General features: G+C 35.5%; 1 protein-coding gene across 1 annotated transcript in view; it reads right to left on the minus strand.

Annotated features, from left to right (window-relative positions):
• The window catches only part of NELL2 (neural EGFL like 2), a 415,912-nt gene extending 403,405 nt beyond the window's left edge, over window positions 1–12,507 (minus strand). The window contains exon 1 of the mRNA XM_045365097.3: window positions 12,449–12,507. The gene's annotated coding sequence lies outside the window, so the exon portion shown is untranslated. The remainder of the gene's footprint in view (window positions 1–12,448) is intronic.
• Window positions 12,508–13,349: the final 842 nt, after the last annotated feature.

Below are 13,349 nucleotides of genomic sequence, written 5' to 3' on the forward strand. Positions count from 1 at the left end.
AGACTCCATCAAAAGGCTACTGAAACTGATAAACAACTTCAGTAAAGTTTCAGAATACAAAATCAATGTAGAAAAATCAGTAACATTCCTATATACCAATAATGTTCAAGCCGAGAGCCAAATCAAGAACACAATCCCATTTACAATAGCCACACAAAATAATAATAATAATAATAAAGCAAAATACCTAGGAATAGATCTACCCAAAGAGGAGAAAGATCTCTACAAGGAGAATGACAAAAAAAATGCTGAGAGAAACCACAGATGACACAAACAAATGGAAATATATGACATGCTCATGGATTATTGGAAGAACCAAATCATTCAAATATCCATAGTATCAAAGGCAATCTACGGATTCAATGCTATTCATATCAAACTGCCAACTTTATTTTTCACAGAATTGGAAAAAAAATCTAAAATTCATATGGAACCAAAAAGGAGCCCAAATAGTCAAAGCAATCCTAAGATAAAAGAACAATGCTGGAGGTATTATATTACCCAATTTCAACCATACTATAAGGTTACAGTACTCAAAACAGCATGATTTTGGTAACACACAGACATAGATACACATGCTCACACACACACACACACAGAGTAATGGAACAGATTGAGAACCTAGAGATAAAGCTACACACAATACGGCCATCTGATACTCAACTAAGTCAACAAAAATAAGCAATAGGGAAAGGACTCCCTATTCAATAAATGATGCTGGAATAGCTGTCTAGCTACATGCAGAATAATGAAATTGGACCCTTACCTTTTATCATATACAAAAAAAAAATTAACTCAAGATGGATTGAAGATTTAAATGAAAGATTACAAACTATAAGAATCCTAGAAGAAACATAGGAGACACCATTCTGGACACAGGCCTTAGGAAAGAAGTTATGACTAAGTCTTCAAAAGCAATAGTAACAAAAGCAAAAATTGACAAGTGGGACCTAATTAAAGAGCTTCTACACAGCAAAAGAAACTATCAACAGAGTAAACAACCTACAGAATGGGAGAAAATATTCACAAACTTTGCATCTGGCAAAGGTCTAATATCCAGAATCTATAAGGTACTCAATTCAACAAGCAAAAAACAAATAATCCCATTAAAGAATGGACAAAAGACATAACAGACACTTTTCAAAAGACATACATGTGGCCAAAAAACATGAAAAATGTTTAACATCACCAATCATCAGAGAAAAGCAAATCAAAACCACAATGAGACACCATCTTGCACTAGAAAGGCTATTACTAAAAACTCAAAAACACCAGGCACTGAGGAGGCTGTGGAGAGAAAGGAGTAATTATGCACTGTTGGTGGGAACATAAATTAGTTCAACCATTGTGGAATACAGTTCGGAGATTTCCCAAAGAACTTAAAACAGAACTACCACTCAACCCAGTAATTCCATTACCAGATATATACCCAAAGGAAAATAAATTACTCTACCAAAAAGATGCATGCACATGTATGTTCATTGCAGCAGTATTCAAAATAACGAAGACATGGAATCGACCTAGGTGCCCATCAATGATGGATTGGATAAAGAAAATGTGGTACATATACATGTGGAATACTATACAGCCATGAAAAGAACAAGACCATGTTCTTCACAGCAATATGGATGCAGCTGGAGGTCATAATCCTTTTTTTCTTTTAAAAAATGGAACACAAGGACTTAGCCATAATCCTAAACACATTAATGCAGGAACAGAAAACCAAATACCACATGCTCTCTCTTATAAGTGGGAGCTAAACTTTAGGTACTTTTGGACATAAAGACAGCAATAATAGACACTGAGGACTACTAGATGGGAGAGGTAGGGAGGAGGGTAAGGGTTGAAAAACTGTTGCATATTATGCTCACTACCTAAGTGATAGGATCATGCATATCTCAGTATCATGCAATATACCCATGTAACAAATCTGCACATGAACTCCCTGAATCCATCTAAAATTATTAAATAAATAGGTAAATAAAGTACTGTTTTACAAATGTGGGAGTAGGACGAATTACGGCAAAGGAAATGATTACACTATTTCCCTGAGTATTTTAACTATTGTAAGTCAACAGGAGAATTTGCAGGTTTTAGAAAATTGCTCCAATCATTCTGAACATTGATTGGTCTTACTCAATTTCAAGGAGACTATTACAAAATAACAAGAACAAAAAAAAAGAAATAACATATATTTCTCAGGGAAACCATTTGGCTATGTGATTAAGTAGTAAACCCTAAGTATTCCAAGTAACATTTTAAATTATAAACTTTCAAAAGATAAATGGATAAAGCACCACAAAAATTAAGTAAATGTCTGTGTTTAATCCTTGTCTTCCTCAAAAAAAATAAAACTACAAAATTCGTATGGGCAACCTTGTTTGGGTGAATATATCAAAATTAAAAATAAATGAAAACTAGAGCACCTTTTCAAGACAGAGGTTCTATCAGGACTGAATATTTACTATGTTAAGTTCTAGGGAAATAAAAAATGAGTAAAAGACATAACCCTGCCTTTGAGTAATCGATAAACAAGAGAAAAAACACGTATGTAAGCAAAATATATATTTATAATATACATTTATATACGAAATGCTAGGGGACCAAAAAGGAGGTGGTGGCTAAATCTTTCTGCGAGAGTGAGAGTAAAGTCACAGGTGATATTTAAACTGGGCCCTGAGGACTGAGTTGGAGTTCAGGTTGAAGGTCCCTGTGTCTATGTGTTGGGGGAGGGTAGTATTGAGAATGGAAAAGCCCACACAGAGAGAAAAAAGCCAGCAGAATCTAGAAGAATTAAAATTCATGGAACACTTAGTTACTTGTGAAGAAAGAGATGTAGTTTATGAGGAGATACAATGGATGATGAATTTGTAAATGAAATTGGAAAAGCACCCTTGTAAATTATTTTTAAGGCTTTAGACCTCATCCTATAAAGTAGTTACTTGCCAAAGCATATTCCATAGGCTACTAGTTCTATGGAATGTTGAAAGATTATCACAAGAAAAAGGAGGCATCTCTGATCAAAAGAGTTAAAATTTGAAGGGTGTATTTACTCTCGGACTTCTCTGCATCTCTTAATATACTAATACACACTGAAAATCTAAAAAAGCTAACAGAATATGCAGTTTTCTAAACTAACTTCACAGTAGAATCTTTTTTTAAAGGAGAAAATCAGAGAACTAATGTTCTGTGGGAATGTATTCTGGAAAATGCTACTGGGGTAATGGGGAAATCACTACAAGTTAATTAAATTGGCTTCCCACCACATGACATCATTTATTTATACTTCCACCTAATAAACTTTTATTTAGTACCTTCTACATGCGAAGCGTAATAATACATAAAAGTACGTGAGCCTTATAAATTCAGATTGTTTATGTGAACAAAAATAATATTAGTTTCCTACTGAGTTAATGTGACCAAAACAAAATGAACTTGGATTCTGACTATACAGGATCCAAGTTCATGACAGTGCAGTAGTAGTGGTTAGGCATGGACACTTGGCAGTCAAACTGCCTGGGTTTAAATCGTAGCTATTCTACTTACTAGCTGTATGACCTTGGGCAAATTACTTAACCTCTCTGTGCCATTATTAAGTGGAAAGTGTGAGAGTACCTAACTCAGTTGTTCTGATGATTAAATTGAATAAGTTAATATTTATAAAGTCCTTAGAAAAATGCTTGGCATATAGTAAGCATAATGTGTATTTTTGTTAAATAAATCAAATAAATATGCTGGGGTCATAGGGAGTGTTTTTCTTTCCTTTCTTAAACTAGTTTATTGCACACTTACTCTGGGAAATTTTTGTAATAAATCAGTAGCCTGTTTAGATATTGGTGAAAATGAGATAACACAAGGCCATTTGGGCTCTTCCCTTAAGTAGGAAGCTTTATTGAAACATCCATCTTTACCCTAGATAGTGAGCCACAGTCTCCTAGCTCTCATTATTTTCACCATACACCTGATTGAAAAAGTCAGGATATAAAAATGTAACAGCAAGATGAAAAAATAAAGTTGATTTCTAGTTTTTTCTTTATACTTCTTCCTAGTTTTCAGATTTTCCATGATGGCATATCTAAGTTCTTTATTAAGAAAAAAAGTTATTTAAAAAATCAGCTCTCAAACTAGGGTTAAAAACAAAGATAAATATAATATAGGAATTTTCTCCTTCCCAGTCCTAAAATAGCTGCCAGAGATAATTGGGAGGTCAAGGCAGGATTCAGCATTATGTTTCAAGTTTGAATAGTTGTGAATTCAGCAAAGAAATTCCCAAACTCTTAACATACTATAAAATTCATAAACATTAATATATTTTAACAAAAAATATGATTCACATCAAAATCACAGCTGTTTGAAAATTCAGGTCACTGTACCCTCCTTACTGAATTTTTTAAATGGTGTTCAGAGTTACCTTAAAATTGAAATGATAAGAAAGAACTCACATTTTGAGGATTAAAAATGATAAGTCTTCTTGTAGACATTTTATAATAATAATGTCTAAAAGGTTCTTTTTTCACTTCCACATTGAATAAAAGCATCTTCCTCATTTCAGTAAATGCTAGATGGATCCTTCTGATTGCTCAGGCCAAAAACCTTGGAGTCATTTCTCTCACATCCCACATCCAATTGCTCAGTACATCCTGTCTGCTACTTCTCAATATATAGACAGAATCTGGCCAGTTACCATCTCCACCCACAACTGCCATGGTCTAAGTCATCATCCTAACTGGTTTCCCTGCTATCATCATTCCCTTCAGTCTATCCTCAAAACAGCATCCAAAGAAGTGATCTTTTAAAAACATAAATCAGCTGGTGTCACTGCTCTGCCTAAAATCCTTAGTGGTTTTCCATCTCACTTGAAGTAAAAACTGAAGTCCTTGCCAAGCCATCCATGATCTTGTCCACTTTACCCCTCTGATATCGCTCTCCTTCCCTTGTTCCATTTCAGTCTCCCCAGTATCCTTACTGTCAATATTCCTAAAAATAAGCAGCCAGGCCTTTAGAGTTGCTGTTCTTTCTGCCTGGAATGCTCTTCCTACAGGTGTCCTCTTAGCTCACTCCCTTACCTTCTTCTGTACTTTGCCCAAATGTCATCTTATCAATAAGGTTTTCTTTGACTACCTCTTTCAAAATTGCAAACCACCCCACTCACATTTCCTAGTGCCTCTTCCAGATTCTTTTCTACATAGCAATTAAAACCATCTAACATCCCATTTTTCATATTTATCTCATTGTGTCTCCTCAACATAATGAAAACTTCATGAAAACAAGATTTTTCTCTGTTTTATTCTCTGATATATTCCCACAACCTGGAACAGTGCTTAACACACAGTAGCTGCTCACTAAATATTTAGTGGATGTTAAACAAAAGTGAAGGTGTTGGGAAAGCTATTGGATATATACTCCTAGAGTGTAGAGAAAGGTCTCGGCTGGAGATATAATTGTATTAGTCATCAGTAAACATGGCATTAAAATTAAAGAGGCTGGATTCAGTAAAAAAGAAACTTTTTTTTTTTTCCCAAGACGGAGTCTCCCTCTGTCGCCCAGGCTGGAGTGCAGTGGCGCGATCTCCGCTCACTGCAAGCTCCGCCTCCCGGTTCATGCCATTCTCCTGCTTCAGCCTCCCGAGTAGCTAAGACTACAGGCGCCCGCCACCACGCCCGGCTAATTTTTTGTATTTTTTAGTAGAGACAGGGTTTCACTGTGTTAGCCAGGTTGTTCTTAATCTCCTGACCTTGTGATCCGCCTGCCTTGGCCTCCCGAAGTGCTGGGATTACAGGCGTGAGCCACCACGCCCGGCCAAAAAGAAACTTTTAACTCATTTTAAAAATATTCGTTGGAAAAGCATAAAGACAAAAAGAATGCACTTTGTTGGAAACACATAGTGATAAAAATAACGTAGTTTTTGTAAATTTCAAATTAGCAAAATTTACAAAACTGAAAGGTATTTAAAAGATATACAATATGCAACTAATTGCAAAAGATTGAATCTGTAATTTTTCATTGCTTTCTCATTGAATTTTGCTTTATTTCATGTTCCAGGTTATCTTGTCTTCTCAGTAAATGAGGGAAATTATATGCCTTTTCATCCTTCTGTTTACCATCAGATCTTAGACAACCATGAAACACAAATAAGGAACTGAGACTCATGCAATATATTGTTTCTAAAGAATTCCCCTCTCTATTCTTCATCTTCTGAGACTATTTAATTGTGCTGGTGACTGGCAAGACATGTGGGAATTGAAAGTAATATACTTGGAAGTAAATGGAGATTAAAATTCTCTTCCCAATAATTTGAAACTTATTCTGAAGCTTATTCAAAAAACTAAATGAAGACCCCAAGGTCAGGCAACAATTTACTGAGAATCAGCCATTAGAATGCAGAACAGTCCCCTCAAAGACTGCTGTCTGCATTTTATGGGAACGGATACCAAAAAAAAAAAAAAAAAAAAAAAAACCATGGGGAAAATATTGTAAAATAACCACCACCATTGCTCGGTAATTTGTGTTAATTGTATGAATGAAGTTGTCAACCCATTGTACTTCTTAAATGACATCACTCATCAATCCCTGCATTTGTTTCAACATGATGAAAATACAGTTGGGCTGAAAGATGCCTAGCTTCAGAGTAGTCTAAAAGCTTTTCAAACACCTTTACTGCATACTCACTGCCACCACTTTCCAAAATGTAATATTTCATCACCTGCTATATTTAAATTTCTAAAATCTGCATCATATATTTCAAGGATGTGTAAATCAAAGTTAAAGTATCAAAAAGCCTACATGATTTGACAAGTAACATGTATCAAAGTATGCTGACACAGCAGGTAATAGGCAACCAACAGGCCAATGTTAGCTAGATGAAAGCTACAAATAACTGCAGATTTAAAGTTATGAAGATGAAGAAGCTGAGAAAGAATTTAAAAGGAAAAAGATAACTGAAATCAAATGAGGCAAAGAAAATAGTTTAAAGGCAAGAAAGCTGAAAATATAAAAACAATCTGAATAGTAAGTAGAAAATAAGGCAAATGAAATGGATTCAGAATCTAACTAAGCTAAAAAAAAAAAAAGGTATTAATCAACCATCACACCAGACCCACACTTTTGAAAATGGAAATTATTATAACTGGGGTAAGAATAAAGAAGCAAGAGAATTCCAGAAATATGGTGGAAATTAATATTAAATAGGGCACCATTGTGATTTTTTTTTTTTTTTTTTTTTTTAGTTTTCTTTCTAATAAAATCTCTAGTGTCATCTTTACTCCATCACACCTTCCTTGCACTCCTCATGGCATCCATCATTATTAACCAGAAATCTCACCTTCCCCACCACAGCAACAATTTTCCTGGAAGAGGTTTGTACAGAGTATGTAAGTCAAGAAAATGACAAAATTTGAGTCCCTTCAAGGCAAAGCATTATAAGTCATATTGAACACTTTTTGAACACCAGTGCCATAGAATCATATGCTCACAAGGTCAGAAAACTCTAAAGGTCCTCTAGTCTAATCATTCATTCTCAAAGTCCCTCTATAATATTCCTGACAAGCAGCTAGATTATTTTTACAAAAACATGTTGATTGATAAGAGAACACTGCCTCCTACAAAATGGTCCATTTCACCTTCAAATATCCTTTCAACCTGTTATTTATTCAATTTTTATTCCACTCAAATTAAACATTTTGGCCAGGACCAATAAGAAAACATGAACACACCAAAGCAACTGGCCCTACCCCACAGAGACTCTCATTTTGTTAATCTGATTGGATCATCCCTGAGAATGTGCTTTTAAAGCTCCCCAAGTGATTCGAATATGCAGCCAGGATTGAAGAACCTTACACCGAACTAACTTCAGTCCATACCAAGGTGGATTTACTGCAAGAAAATGTCAAAAGGTCCTTCTCCCTAAAATTTCCATCCATGAGTCTCTCTTTGACCTCTTGATGATTATACAGTAGAATAAAACAACATTATGACATAGAAGGAACACAGCATTTGAATTCAGAGAAACCCAGCCCAGCCACTTCCTAAGTGACTGGCCTCAGCCGAGCTGTCTAACTGTCCTAAGTCTTAGTTTCCATATATGTAAGAAGAGGATAATAGTAGCTAATGGAGAGTTGAAGGAGCTAATATATTGCACATGGCCAACACAGTGCTATCATGTCTTCCTGAGCCTTCTCTAGGTAAATGTGGTGAGCAGACCCTAGGGTGGGCCCATGAATCCCCCACCTTGGTGTTCATACCCTGTATAATCCCCTCCCATTGAACATATGGGAGGCTTGTGACTTGCTTCTAATCAATAGAATATGGCAAAGATTAAAGGATTTTGCAGAGGTAATTAAGGTCCCAAATCAGTTGATTTCAAGTTAATCATAAGGAAGCTTGTCCTGCGTGGGCCCTTAAAAGAGTAACTAGGCCCTCCCTGAAGTCAGAGACTCTAATCAAGAGAGACTGTCCTGCGGGCTAGAGGAGTAAGGGGTCATGTTACAGAAGCTCATGTGGCAAGTAACTAAATGGCCTCTAAGCACTGCAAGTGGCCTCTAGGACCTGAGGGCAGCCTCCAGACAACAGCTTCAAAAAATCAGGGCTCTCTGCTATATAGTTTCAAAGAAATGGATTGTGCCATCAACTGATCATTTGGTTTACAGCAGTAGAAAACTAATACTGTTAAGCATCAACCATTTTAGTTTGAATATTTTGAGTCCTTTCCTCTTGAACATAACTTTTATTTTCCTGGTCACTGCCTAAAATACCTCCACTTGAGCTAAAGTTTCTTTAACATGTGGCTTGCAAAAGCAGATGCAACCATCACAGCAAAAACGTATTCAGGTAGAAAGCATCAATAGATATTAAACCTGGGGTGGTGGTAGTGATGGAAATGATATTTACATTAAATTTGATTTTGTTTTTTACCCTAAAGTACAGATCCTATATGGTGTTAATCTCACATTTAGGGAAAAGAAAAAAGACTCCCTTGTTATCAAATTGTTTTGCTAAAGATCCTCTCTTTAACCATCTGGAATGCAATCCATTCAACCTGAAGCTCGTGTTAACTCCAAAGCTTGCAAAATATATTTTGAAGAGTTTTACAAAAAATAGACATTTCTATTGTCATTTATTTTAATCTATTATAGATTGTGTTACTCACTTGACCCCACTAGCCTTATGCTAACTTGGCATATTTATATGTTTGTGCATACGTGTGTGTGTGTGTGTGTGTGTGTGTGTGTGTGTGTTTGTAGAATCTCCTGCCAATCAGAAAAACCTAAGAACTTTAATTTTCCTCTTTCTATATTCGCACAGGCAAGTGTTTAAAAGTATTTCTAAGTAATTCACATCCAAACACACCATGAAGACTCATTCTTTCACCCTTGCTCACTGATGGTTTTGTGTCAGATCACATGCATTATCCATCCTTAATTTCTGAAAGGAGCCTTTCTATTAATGTCCTTTGTAAGGTGTCATGCAGAGGAGATTAATGGCAGTCCTTATTTGATAGACAGTACCCAACAGTCAGTCATTGCTTCCCTCTCTCCTCTATAGGCAGTCCCTGATTCCCAATGTAGAGGCTAACACTGCATAGGTAGTTTTTCCCTCTTATTGAGGATATGATCACATGACCCTGAAAGTACCTGACAAAGACAACTAACATGCTAAGAATGACAGAATGAAAACATAAAAGAGCTCAAGTTCTTGATGACACTGCTCAAGCAATGACTTAACCTGACCTTCAACCACCCTACTGCCAGATTTCTTCGAACATGAGAAAAAAGAAATACTTTGTCTAAGCCCTTTTCGGGTATCCAGCTACTTGTAGCCACAAACATCCTAAATGATACAACTGCTTATCTGTAACAATTTTTAAAACTCCCTAAACCTCAGTTTTTCTAGCAAACAGAGGAAAAAATAATAGTGTCTGTTTCTTAAGAATGTTGTGGAAATGCAGTGGTACAATGAAGATAAATGGTGCTCAGCATGTAGTAAAAATGATAATTATTAGTATTAATATTAACATTAATATTAATATAATGGAAACCTACATAAATAATAACTGTATGTTGAATGTAACTGTGTTATTATTGTGGGTTGAACTGTGTTCCCCTAAAAGATGTTAAAGTCCTAACCCCCAGTACCTGTGACCATAACCCTGGAAATAAGATTTTTGCAGACCAACTTAGGACATGGTCATTAGGGTGAGCCCTAATCCAATGTGACAGTGTCCTTATAAAAAGGGGAAATTTAGACAAAGAGAGAGACACGAGCACAGAGAGAATGCCATGTGAACATGAAGGTAGTAATCAGAGTGACGCGTCTACAAGACATGTCAAAGATTGCCAAAGATTGCCAACAAACCATTGGAAGCTAGGAGAGGAGCATGGAATAGATTCTCTCCCACAGCCCTCAGAAGGAACAAATTCTGCCAACACCTTAATCTCAGACTTCCAGCTCCCAGAGCTGTGAGACGATACATTTCTGTTGTTTAAGACATTCAGTTTGTGCTGCTTTGGCATGGCTGCCCTAGCAAGCTAATACATGCATTTAATGTTAAAAATAAACCTAAATTCCAAAGGAAAACATGCAAAAAAGGCAGAAAATGAGTGTCCACTTTTTGTATAGCCATACATTCGTAAGCTGATGGTGATTTTCATGGATAACTGATGGTAGCACACACACAAAAATGATTCTGGAAATAAAGTCTTTAAGCATGAATTTTAAGGTTAGAAACTGGAGAGCTTTTCAAAGGAAAGAGGAATATTCACAGAGAAAAAAAGAATACTTTGGAATTTATGTAATATATGTTAATAGAATGAGGAAACAGAAAATCTAAGGGAGAATTTTGAAATATAGAAATAAAGTAGAAGAATAAACGGGGTTAAGAAACAAAAGCACTTTCTTAATAAAATAATGAAATCACAAATGCTAAAGTAGATAAAGAAGATAATGAGATGTAAGAAGAGAATCCATTTGGACATATCTTTTAAATTTTAATTCTTTAGAAAGAACTATAAATTGTTATATTTGCATATTTAATCATTACTTTTTAAGCCTTTCAGTTCCTTGAAATTTTTTGCTAAAGAATTGTCACTAAAAAGATGTGGAAGATGTTTTGTATTGAATTTGAATATATTATTCACTTAATTACAACCTTCATGTAACAAAGGTTTCCTAATGTAGTCTCCTCTAAAATTAATAGATATATACTCAGTGAATCCAAATGTTTAATGAGCTACAAGGTTTATTAACATTCCCATTTTATTTATTTTTAGCTTTATTAAAGCTCATCTACTGCCCACAGGCTTGTGATGCACATATCACATAATAAAAAGGCAAATTAAATTTAAATTCTTAGTGGCAGAATTTCCTACAAGCAAATGAATACCAACATGTCTATAATATTTCAGTACTGCCAGATTTTAAATCGAAGATTAAAATTTTTATTTGCGTTTAATTAGTCTTATATTTATACAGAGAGAGAGAGAGTACAAACCAGTGCAAATGTTACCAACAAATCCATAAAATGAAATACTTCACATAAAAATGGGTATAATTTCCACAGCTCTGGAGTAGGTCTGTTGCTCAAATAAATACCTCCCTCATTTATTGACTGATGGCTGAAATTATTAGTAATTAATTTCTGTGAAAATACAAATGTTCTTAAGAGAGTAACACTTTAAGCCACTCTCAGTGAAATCATTTGAGATCCTAACCTACGTGCACATTTTTATAGTTAGCAGGTAGGGGGCTGAGGGAGGAAAGGAAAAGAGCGCCCAAGAGAGGCTGGAAGCACCCAAACTGACATTTATCAGCTTCCCTGGATTATTTATATCTATTTGAGATTCTATTTTTTTCAGATGAACATCTTCTCATTTAAACCACGACATGGAAGTCAGAGACCTAAACCCTAAATAGACTTTTGCAAATCGTGGTCTAATTTCAATTCATTTGCAAGCATTTACTGAGTACCTATTGTGCACAAAATACTAAGCTAGGCTTCACAGAAAATACAAATGTAAGAAAGACACAGTGGCCAGGTTCTCAGAAGCTTACAGTCTGGCAGAGGTATAAAACAAGTTCAAAATATACTACATAGGTGGTATAGCAAGATGAGTCAGAGAGTGGGCTCCAGAGGCAGACCGGCAGGCTTGAATTGTGGCTCCAGCTCAAATGTAATGTAACCTCTGTGTACCTTGACCCTCAGCTGCACAATGGAAATGAATTGTTATGATTAATTGAATTAATACATGTAAAGCACTTAGAACAGTACAAGCAATAAGTATTATGTAAGGGTCATTTGAGACAACTAAAAACAAAAAAGTGCTAATGGAGTTCAGAAGACCCAAGGGGGTATTTGATAGGAAAAAATGACTTTTCTAAGATAGCATACAGCAGACAATATTAGGGACCCTCCCACCCTCCACCCCACTTATCATACACAAAAGGACTTCTCTACCTTTTCAGAGAGTACTTCTGCCTTTGTGCAACTTGACAGCTTCAGTTCACATGTGGTTTGTACTGTAACTTATTCTTTCCCTTTTATTTGCTCTTCCTCCCTGGTCACAATGGGAACAACTTGCACTAAAACTGTCATTGTATAACAAAAATATGTCAACGTCCCACACATAGTCCTTGCAAAAATGTCAGGGTGGATTTTTAAGATGCGAGCATCATGAGTATCCTTCCACATTCATGTATTTTTAATACATGAAGAAATAAGCTCTCCTCTGCTAAGGGAATAGAGAATATAAGTTTAATTTGGTCAAATCCTAGTCTTGGTTTTTTAGGATGGCATGGATATCGGTGTAGTTAGGATTCAACCAAAGAGTCTAAAACAAATCAAAACAATTTATTGTACTGACACAAAATAAAATTTTTAATTTGATGCAAAGTCAAATGTTTGTACATTATATACAACCTACTTAGAAATGAGCCTTTTTAAATACTACAATAAATGAACTTTTAAAAATTAACTTCTTAGATTTCCTTTTTCTGAGAGAAATAGGGACAGTTGGTTGACTTTGTAGTTGTGTCCCTAAATATGATATGTTGAAGTACTAACCACCTGCATCCCCCACCTCATCCCTGTGAATGTAACCTTATTTGGGAATAGGGTCTTTGCAGACGTAATTAAGTTAAGATGAATCATGCTGGACTAATGTGGCTCCTGATCAAATGACTGATATCCTTATAAGAGGAATATTCAACGCCAAAATAGACCAGATTAAACACACAAGAAACACACAAGAAAAAAGGCCATGCAGCGATAGAGGCAGAGATTGGAGTGATACAGCTATCAGCCAAAGAATGCCAATGATTGCCAGCAAATACCAAAAGCTAGAAGAAAGAAAGAATTC

This window comes from Macaca fascicularis, chromosome 11 (genome assembly GCF_037993035.2).
Source record: "Macaca fascicularis isolate 582-1 chromosome 11, T2T-MFA8v1.1".
Classification (NCBI taxonomy): Eukaryota; Metazoa; Chordata; class Mammalia; order Primates; family Cercopithecidae; genus Macaca; species Macaca fascicularis.